Here is a 10,333-nt window from a genome sequence, read left to right on the forward strand (position 1 = left end):
ACTGACATATTGGACTTGGGGAAATCCACTGCTAATTTCCAGAATAAGCAGCATAACATTTATTGTACTGTTTTGGGATCTTGCCAGGTACTTGTGGAAACAGGATACTGTGCCAGTATGGCAAACCCTTATGTTCTTATATCTTCTTTGACATTTTATTTTTTATTAGCATCTAAGGTAAATATGGAAAGCATTGTACAGCTATCTCAGAGAAAGGCTAGTGCCCTCAGTGTCTATTAAAATGCTTTATAGTGTATTGTGTTGACATTGTAATGTCGCATACTATGCCATACTTTGTATAGTTTGAATATTTTGATGGCTGTAATTGTCTATCGCTTATGTTTGACTTATTTTTGCTGTACACCACTTGATTGAATTCCTTCAAAAAGGCAGTAAATAAATCCTAATAAATAAATTTAAAAATATGTATAAATGATCCTAATACATTCGTGGATAGAGTCTGGGATAGTGTTATGTACAGATCAAGTCCTCTTGTGTTAGTGGTCGGAGGGTTCAGTAGATGGCAGCAGTCAGAAGTGTCTCTCCCCAATCTCCTTCTCTCCTGCTTCTCTTCTCTCTGATCTGTCCTCAAACTTCCTCCTTCCTGTTCTGTTCCCTCCCCTTTCCCTTTTTTCTTTTAAGCCATTGGAGGGAAGCAACAGAGAACGCCTGCACTGAGCCATCAAAGAGGGAGCCAGGGTTGGGAAATTCTGCTATGGAAAAGGGCAAGAGAATGGCTGCAGGGCTTTGTGCTCAGCAGGTAGGAGACTGGCAGGAGGTGGGCAGCAGGGGATGCAGTGCCAGGCAATGTCATGCAACCTCTGATACACACATGGTGCATGGAGCAAGCAGATGCAAAAAGAAAGTTCTTCTTCCTGGTTCCCCTCCCTTCACAGGGCTGCTGCTCCTGAGCCGGGGCTGGAAATGGTGCTGTGGAGAAGGGCAGGAGAATGGCTGCAGGGCTTTGTGCTGAGCAGGTAGGAGACTGGCAGGAGGTGGGCAGCAGGGGATGCAGTGCCAGGCAATGTCATGCAACCTCTGATACACACATGGTGCATGGAGCAAGCAGACGAAAAAGAAAGTTCTTCTTCGTGGTTCCCCTCCCTTCACAGGGGCTGGAAATGGTGCTGTGGAGAAGGGCAGGAGAATGGCTGCAGGGCTTTGTGCTCAGCAGGTAGGAGACTGGCAGGAGGTGGGCAGCAGGGGATGCAGTGCCAGGCAATGTCATGCAACCTCTGATACACACATGGTGCATGGAAAGAAGTTCTTCCTGGTTCCCCTCCCTTCAGAGGGGCTGCAAATGGTGCTGTGGAGAAGGGCAGGAGAATGGCTGCAGGGCTTTGTGCTCAGCAGGTAGGAGACTGGCAGGAGGTTGGCAGCAGGGGATGCAGTGCCAGGCAATGTCATGCAACCTCTAATAGGCATATGGTGCATGGAGCAAGCAGAGGAAAAAGAAAGTTCTTCTTCCTGGTTCCCCTACCTTCACAGGGCTGCTGCTCCTGAGCCAGCAAAGAGGGAGCCAGGGCTGGAAATGGTGCTGTGTAGAAGGGCAGGAGAATGGCTGCAGGGCTTTGTGCTCAGCAGGTAGGAGACTGACAGGAGGTGGGCAGCAGGGGATGCAGTGCCAGGCAATGTCATGCAACCTCTGATACACACATGGTGCATGGAGCAAGCAGACGAAAAAGAAAGTTCTTCTTCCTGGTTCCCCTCCCTTCACAGGGGCTGGAAATGGTGCTGTGGAGAAGGGCAGGAGAATGGCTGCAGGGCTTTGTGCTCAGCAGGTAGGAGACTGGCAGGAGGTTGGCAGCAGGGGATGCAGTGCCAGGCAATGTCATGCAACCTCTGATACACACATAGTGCATGGAAAGTTCTTCTTCCTGGTTCCCCTCCCTTCACAGGGGCTGGAAATGGTGCTGTGGAGAAGGGCAGGAGAATGGCTGCAGGGCTTTGTGCTCAGCAGGTAGGAGACTGGCAGGAGGTGGGCAGCAGGGGATGCAGTGCCAGGCAATGTCATGCAACCTCTGATACACACATGGTGCATGGAGCAAGCAGACGAAAAAGAAAGTTCTTCTTCCTGGTTCCCCTCCCTTCACAGGGGCTGGAAATGGTGCTGTGGAGAAGGGCAGGAGAATGGCTGCAGGGCTTTGTGCTCAGCAGGTAGGAGACTGGCAGGAGGTGGGCAGCAGGGGATGCAGTAGCAGGCAATGTCATGCAACCTCTGATACACACATGGTGCATGGAGCAAGCAGATAAAAAAGAAAGTTCTTCTTCCTGGTTCCCCTCCCTTCACAGGGCTGGAAATGGTGCTGTGGAGAAGGGCAGGAGAATGGCTGCAGGGCTTTGTGCTCAGCAGGTAGGAGACTGGCAGGAGGTTGGCAGCAGGGGATGCAGTGCCAGGCAATGCCAGGCAGCCTCTTATACACAAGCAGAAGAAATGAGCCTGGCACTGCTCAATCTATTCCTGGGGCTCCAGAAAAGAAAGCTCTGCTTTTTATTTTTTTGTAAGCCCCTCGGGCTCTTCTCTGTCTTTATGATTTTCTTAGTTTCTGCTTCCTCTGATCTCTTTAGATTCACTTTCCTCCCCTCTCCCTGCTCTGTACTCAGACTCATGTTTGGATTTCATATCACAATGTCAGAGGTTTTTTCTCTGTCCATATATGGAAAATAAAAGCTTAGGCATCATCTGTGAATATTCAGCACACACAAACGCACAGGGCAGCTGAGTATCCACTTTACTACCTGGCTGTCCAGACACTGATCTCAATATCTGCTATCATTGAATATCTGGGTCTTATCCAGCTGGTGGTAGTGAGTGTTTAAAAACAGTGCTAATCTTTGCTAGCTGAATCAGCTATTGGACAAATCCAAGGTAATGAGAGAGTCTATTAACTATATTAATATTACTTATATTTTAGCTCTGTTGCATATAATTATTCCAATCACAACTATTAAGGAACCCTCCTATCCGTTCATCCTAATTACATCCTCACGACTGAATATTATATCTTGTCCTGATATAATTATGTTATGTTATGTTGATCTTTCAATCCACTTCCAATCCAATATGATTTACTTATGCAGTCTTATTTGTAATAATTGTAAAATTATTATTCCGTTAATATGAATGCTTTGATATTCTATGTACCCATCTGTATCTATATTCTGAAATTCTTATCCTATAATGTGTACATGTTGCTATAACATTTTGTAAGCCACATTGAGCCTGCAAATAGGTGGGAAAATGTGGGATACAAGTGCAGCAAATAAATAAATATGTTTGGTGATTGCAGAAGTATCCTTCCATTTGTTTGCATCGGGTGTATTATGTGGCAGTTTATATGCAGGTGGCTTCCCCAGAGTCACAGAATCCAAACAAACCCTCTTTTCAAGTCACCATGTTGGCTCACTATTAGAATGAACCAAAAAACCTCAATCACAAATCCCAAAACTCTTCTGGTATCCAGTACACACAATATCAACAAGCCAAGGGAATTAAAGTCGATCACAAAACGTCTCCAGTGATATACATACACAGTGTAATTATTTAAGATCAGCACCTAAGACCCTCAGAAATATAACTCACCCAAGCAGGTAATCAGAAATCCAGTAGCTAAAGAGGGTGCACAAGTTTTTTTCATTCATCTGGTCCTTCACACTGCAAACCAAAGCCCTTAAACAGCGTTTCCTTCGCTATAAGCAGTGTGGGAGAACAAACTTGAATAAATACGCTGTGAGAATACAGAGGGAAATGCAATAATCTTTTTACATGAAACATCAAAATGCAGCAGTAGTCCTTCAAAATTAGTCCTTCACTACAAGGCTGACTACGGTAGAACTTCATGCTACCCGGCAGCTCCACAATCACAGCACCTTGGAAAACCAAATGCCTCTTAACGCTGCTCCACTGAGCTTTTACTAATCTTTGCAGCCTCCCTGAACATCAGACATCGCTGGTTTCGCAATGTGCCTCAGGGACTCGGGTATAGCTGCCACAATTGGAAAAGAAAGGAAAGACGCCACACAGCATAAAAACGTCTGGTTTTTATGCTGTGTGGCGTCTTTCCTTTCTTTTCCAATTCAGTGATCAGACTTTTAAACGCTTCCTGGCAGGAAATGACATCATCCAAACATACTTGCATAACGCACAACCTAGAAAAAAACCCTGAAAAAAATTATATAAAACAAACTCATTAACAACAGCACCTCATTCCTGCCATGCAGCACCCTCTGCTATTCCAGTAGGGAATCGCCCCCCCCCCCCCACCCAAAGAGATATGTTAAAGGTCTTACTCTGTTTATATAGTAACGTAGTAAATGACGACAGATAAAGACCTGAATGGTCCATCCAGTCTGCCTAACCGTCTCATTCATTCTCAATTCAAGATTAAAATCAGCAATGATCGTGATGTTATATGCTTGATCATGGTCTTCCTTTGTTGTTTCAGGTACATAGACCATAGAAGTCTGCCCGGCTCTGTCCTTACGTTCCAACTACTGGATTGCCATCAAAACCCACTCCAGCCTATCCGAATCCGACTTGTCATTTGCAGGACACAGACCATAAAAGACTGTCCGGCGATGTCCTCACATTGCAAATTACTGGAGTTTGTCGAAGCTCTCTACAGCTTATCATAAGCTAGATTGCTATATGCGGGACTCAGACTGTATAAACCAGCCCAGCACCGGCCTTAGCAGATGCAGCCAGAGTTGCCATCAAAGTACCATTTGACATGCAAACACATATGCAACTCTTTAGGTTTTGTTTTTTATACCATTCGTTTTCTAATTAGAGATCCCCTGTGTTCATCCCATGCCACCTTTAGTTCGGCCACAGTTCTCTTCTCCACCACCTCCCTTAGGGGGACATTCCAGGCATCAACCACACTCTCCGTGAAAAAGGATTCCAGGCATCAGCCACATTCTCCGTGAAAAAGAATTTTTTGATAAACTCCTATAGATTTAGGAGTAATATCAGAAAATTCTTTTTCACGGAGAGGGTGGCTGATGCCTGGAATGCCCTCCTGAGGGAGGTGGTGGAGAAGAGATCTACCCCTCAATTCATGTCCTCTAGTTTTACCATTTTCCCTTCTCTGGAAAATATTTGTTTCTATATTAATACCTTTCAAGTACTTAAAATGGTAAAAGCAGTTAGCTTAGCAAGGTTTAAAAAAAAAAGGTTTAGATAGCTTCCTAAAAGAAAAGTCTATAAGCCATTTTAAGATGGACTTGGGAAAGTCCACTGCTTATTTCTAGGATATGCAGCATAAAATGTACTGTTTTGGAATCTTGCCAGGTACTTGTAACCTGGATTGGCCACTGTTGGAAACAGGATGCTAGGCTTGATGGACCTTCAGTCTGTCCCAGTATGGGAACACTTATGTACTTATGTATCATATCTCCCCTGTCCCTCCTCATGTCTAGGGTATACTTATTCAGGTCTTCCAATCTCTTCTCATGCATCTGTTGGTGCAAGCCCCATATCATTTTTGTCGCTTTCCTCCGGACCGCGTCAAGCCTTCTTACATCTTTTGCAAGATACGGCCTCCAAAACTGAACACCATATTCCAGTTGGGGCCTCACCAATGACTTGTACAGGGGCATCAACACCTCCTTTCTTCTGCTGGTTACCCCTCTCTCCATATAGTGTAGCATCCTTTTGCTACAGCCACTGCCTTGTCACACTGATTTGTCACCTTCAGATCCTCAGATACTATCACCCCAAGGTCCCTCTCCCTGTCTGTGCATATCAGCTTCTCACTGTCTAACACATATGTCTCCCGTGGATTTCTACTCCCTAAGTGCATCACTTTGCACTTTTTTTGCATTGAATTTTAGTACATGTTGGCTTCTGCTTGTATATAGAATACCTCCAATCTCAAATGCAACAAGCTAACTTTATAATTACCGTATTTTTCGGACTATAAGTTGCACCGGACCATAAGACGCACCTAGGTTTTAGAGGAGGAAAATAGGAAAAAAAATTTTGAAGCAAAAAGTGTGGCGGAGATCTGCTGGAGGACCACAGGTATGAGGACAGCAGTTTTGCACAGCCTTTGTGGCTCTGCAGTGGAATTTGTCCTCCATGTCCAACGATTCTCCTCTCTCCCCTGCCCTCCCCCCCGTCCATGTCCAACAATTCTCCTCCCCTCCTCATGTCCAGTGATTCGTTCAAACACCTGCCCGCCTGCCTGTCCGCCCTCAGCTCCCCGACTTTCCGTTCATGCAACCGTGTTCCCTGTCTTGAAATCTTTAATTTACATACCCGAAGTCGCAGAGAACCAGCAGTAAGTAAAAGCAGCAGGCAGGCAGGCTCTCCTCGTCGCTTCCCTTCCCTCTCAGCGTGTCCCGCCCTCGCGGAAAGGAAGTTACTTCAGAGGAAGGCGGGACGCGCTGAGAGGGAAGGGAAGCGACGAGAAGGCGAGCCTGCCTGCTGCTTTTACTGCTGGTTCGCCGCGACTTCGGGTAAATTAAAGATTTCAAAACAGGGAGCACGGGTGCATGAACGGAAGGGAGCGGGCAGGTGAGCTGGACTTCACAAAAAAAGCACTGGGCAACGCTCGCCTCGGCCTAAGACCGGCCCTGGCCGCCCCCCCCCCCCCCCCCACAGCGAGCAGGTACGCTACATTCGGACTATAAGACGCACCCACATTTTCCTCCCAAATTTGGGGGGGAAAAAGTGCGTCTTATAGTCCGAAAAGATGGTATATGTGCTTTGCGTTTTGAAAGCTTTTTATGCTATGGAGGAAAAGGCTTCAGAAGATTGGCTATTATTTAATGTGATAATTTGCCGGCGGGAATCCTCATCAGCCTAAAAAAACCCCAAGTCAAATACTTTTGTAAGTATTTTTTATATTTAATTGTATTTTAACTACTGTTTTTACGTGTATAAGGACACTTGAATCTCTGCTCTTTGTGCTGCGGTTTGCTCGACAGAGTGCCTCCGTTTCATTGCTTCTTCAGGAGACAAACCTTATTGCTCTGCTTCTCTTGTGTCCTACAAAAAGCAAAGCATTCTACTTAAATGTATCTCATTTACCAATCTTATAGACTATTTAGTAGAAGCAACCATTTATTTCTTACCCTTAGTACTGACATTCAATGCATTCGGAGATCTAAATTTCATATAAGGCGGCTCCCCGTTTTTAAAGGGACGCCGTCCTAGTTCAGCCAATCAGATTTACTGTGGTCTAGTTTCCTTCCTGTCATATTGAATCTACTATGAGAGCTGTTTAAAGAAACGCTTTCCATTCTATTCTAGTATTTAAGCCTTTGGGGATGAGAGCTTGTAACTTGTAGATCCATCTCTGCTCTGTTTGGTATTAATTGCCGATCTCTCTCTCCACCTCGAAGGCTTTGCTTAACCTGAGCTATAACCACACATGGATAGTCTGCAAATGCGTGTTGATGTTGAATGCTATGTTCGACTGTCGGAGCTTCTGATTTTAAATACTTCAAGTTGTGTTTGTGTTTGCTCAAGCGTAGTTTGAGTGGTCTGGTAGTCTTGCCCACATAAATCTTAGGCCAAGGACACTTCAATATGTACGTACTATTACAGTCAGTGTTGGCATATATCTCATATCTTTTACCATCTGTAGGATTTATAAATACTGTGGCGATTGCCATATTTTTACAGTATTTGCACGCTCTGCATGCTGCAAGTCCCTTGTTTACCCCTGGTGTAATACTCGTTGATGATTCCGATATCTCTCGTATGTTCCCAGATCGGGAGTATGCTATTCTTAGTGCCAGATTTTTAAAACTTGGATGTGTTTGCAAGATTCTCCAGTGTGTCTTGAGGATTTTACTCATTTGTGCTGACCCTTGTTCATATTTCAAAACACAAGTTTGCATCAGTGTTATCCATTCTCTGTTTTTCTTGATTTAATAAGCTGTCTCTATGATTATACTTAGCTCTGGTATATGTTTGCTTCAACAATCGTTCCGGATAACCTCTTGTTTGTAATTTGGATGTGAATTTTTTTTGAATACTTCTGAAATTTGTGGGTTTGAGTTCAAATTCTTCTGAACCGTAAATATTGAGAAAATGGTAATCCTTGTTTAACTGCTAAGGGGTGGTTGCTCTGGTAATGTAATAAAGTGTTACGGTCGGTTTCTTTGATGTAGACCTCAGCATTAAATCTTTTATGTTGTTCATGGACTTTTGGATAATAATTCATTTTAGAAGCTTGGACTTTGATTGTGTCTGTTATTCTCCTGGAACATTTATCCCCTTCCACCCCTGCTTTGTGTCTTAGGAGAATAAAGTCATCTGAACTCTAATACATTCTGAGCTCCTCCATACGTCAGTGAGTTTGTTTCTGGTTTGTGTTTTAGGAGCGAGTGACGTTTGAGGATATCACTGTTCACTTCTCCCAGGAGCAGTGGGAGTATTTGGATGAAGGCCAGAAGGAGCTTTACAGGGAGGTGATGAAGGAGAATTATGAGACCCTGATCTCATTGGGTAAGGATTTCCTTATCTATATTTTTCAACTAAATGGTCAAATAATTATTCGAAAGCGGGGACACTCAAAATATCTACAATTTCCCAGCTAATTAAACGACTCGGTCCACTTTATAACACACAAACATCTTATTTTTTTCCTCATAATTTATTTAGACAGAAGGTATCCATAGAAACTAGTAAAAGATCAGTCTCATTCCTTCTTGTCCAGAGAAAGATTATTCCATAAGAAAACAAGCATGATTAGCTTAGCTTGACTTGTATTTTTTACTTTATCTTCCCTCTTAAATTAGTTGTTGGCACTTATCTTTTCAAAACGCAACTAGACACGGATGCCACCGCGTTTTGAAAAGATAAGTGCCAAAAATTAACTTAAGAGTGAAGATAAAAGTTGCTCCTGCCTCCACCTCTTCTAAAGGTACAGGGAGGGGTTCAGATGGGGGATCGAGAGGGGGGAAGGTTCATTGGACCACCAGGGAAAATGTTTTGTTTTTTTTTAATGATTCAGGGGGAGCTGTTGGGGGGGGGGGGTGGAATAGGGTCCACTGGACTACTAGGGAAACTTAAAGATTTGGGGGAGGGGGAATTAAGGGTCCAATGGACCACCATGGAAATTAAAAAAAAAAAATCTGTGGGGTGGGGGATGTCAGGGTCCATTGGACCGACCACTAGGGAAATTTTTATGTTTCAATCATTTTTATTCAAAACTTAAGAAGAAAAGTTAACATCATCATGTATGAATGTCTGATATTTTCCCCCCATGTGGCTAAACCAACAAATAGGACTTAACCTTCCCTCCCATTCCCCCCCCCTTTGTTTCCCTTGCTATGGCATCAAATGAACATAATAACGCAGGGTACAGGGCAATAGCTAGAAGTTTAACAGTCTACTCCTGGCAGTTGGAGTCAGAGTATTCCAAAAGGGAGTCCAAGTGAGTTGGAAACGCACTCCAGTCTTCGTTTTAAAGTCTGTAATTCCCATCCTCTCTACCCGCAGTAACGTTATCATACGCACACGCCACTGTGATACTGTAGGGTAGTTGTATGTAAGCCATTCTGAGAGTATTGCTTGTTTAGCCACTACAAAAGCGGTAAATCCTGACGGGACAGGGTGTATGAGAACAGGATGGCCCAGGAGCAGCGCCGAGTCATACTTCCAGCCCGCCTTCCACATCTCAGAAACATATTGTACTAGCTCCTTCCAAAATCGGACTATGCCCTTGCAGGACCAAAACATGTGCCCGAGGGTGGCCCCTGGATCCCTGCATTTGAGGCACTCTCCCCAAGGCGAGAGTCCCATGTGAAAGGCTCTTCTGGGAGAAATGTAGAGTCGAAGAGCAAATTTGTATTGTAGCTCCCAGTGCTGCGTCGTGTTCATTGTTTTGCGCATTGTAAGCACATGGGACTTGAACTGAGGCGATGTAAGGGCCATGGGGATATCTCGTTTCCAGGCAGCCAGTAACTTGGCATAGTCTCTAGGGAAATTTTTTAAAAAATTTTCAGGGGAGGGGGCACTGGGAGGCCAGAGGTAGGCAGCATAAGCAGGCAGCCTTTGCAGTTGCCTTCTTGTGCTTCCCTCCTCTCTGACAGCTCCAGAGCAGCCGTAAAATTTGCTCGTTAAATTTCAGCTGCTCTGGAGCTGGTTATCCCCCAAAATACACATTATAATACTAATGAACTCATTAGAATACATTTGCATGGGGTTTTCGGTGGCTACTAATGGCACTCAGAGCCAAAGAAAACCTCTTTGTGCATTACTAGCTACTAGCTAGAGCCAGTCTAAAGCAAACGTTAATAGCACTGTAAGCTTTGTTTATCTGGGCCTCAGTTGTGATAAATAGATGGGTGAAAGGAAAGTTCGTTGTACAGTTAA

The 10,333-nt window shown here is 44.4% G+C and overlaps 1 long non-coding RNA gene across 1 annotated transcript; it reads left to right on the forward strand.

Annotated features, from left to right (window-relative positions):
- The first annotated feature begins 677 nt into the window (after positions 1 to 677).
- On the forward strand, positions 678 to 8,461 carry LOC115464511. Its single transcript, XR_003941262.1, has 2 exons — positions 678 to 760; positions 8,335 to 8,461. It is a non-coding gene; the product is annotated as an uncharacterized LOC115464511 (long non-coding RNA).
- The last annotated feature ends 1,872 nt before the right edge of the window (positions 8,462 to 10,333 follow it).

This window comes from Microcaecilia unicolor, chromosome 1 (assembly GCF_901765095.1).
Source record: "Microcaecilia unicolor chromosome 1, aMicUni1.1, whole genome shotgun sequence".
Taxonomy (NCBI): Eukaryota; Metazoa; Chordata; class Amphibia; order Gymnophiona; family Siphonopidae; genus Microcaecilia; species Microcaecilia unicolor.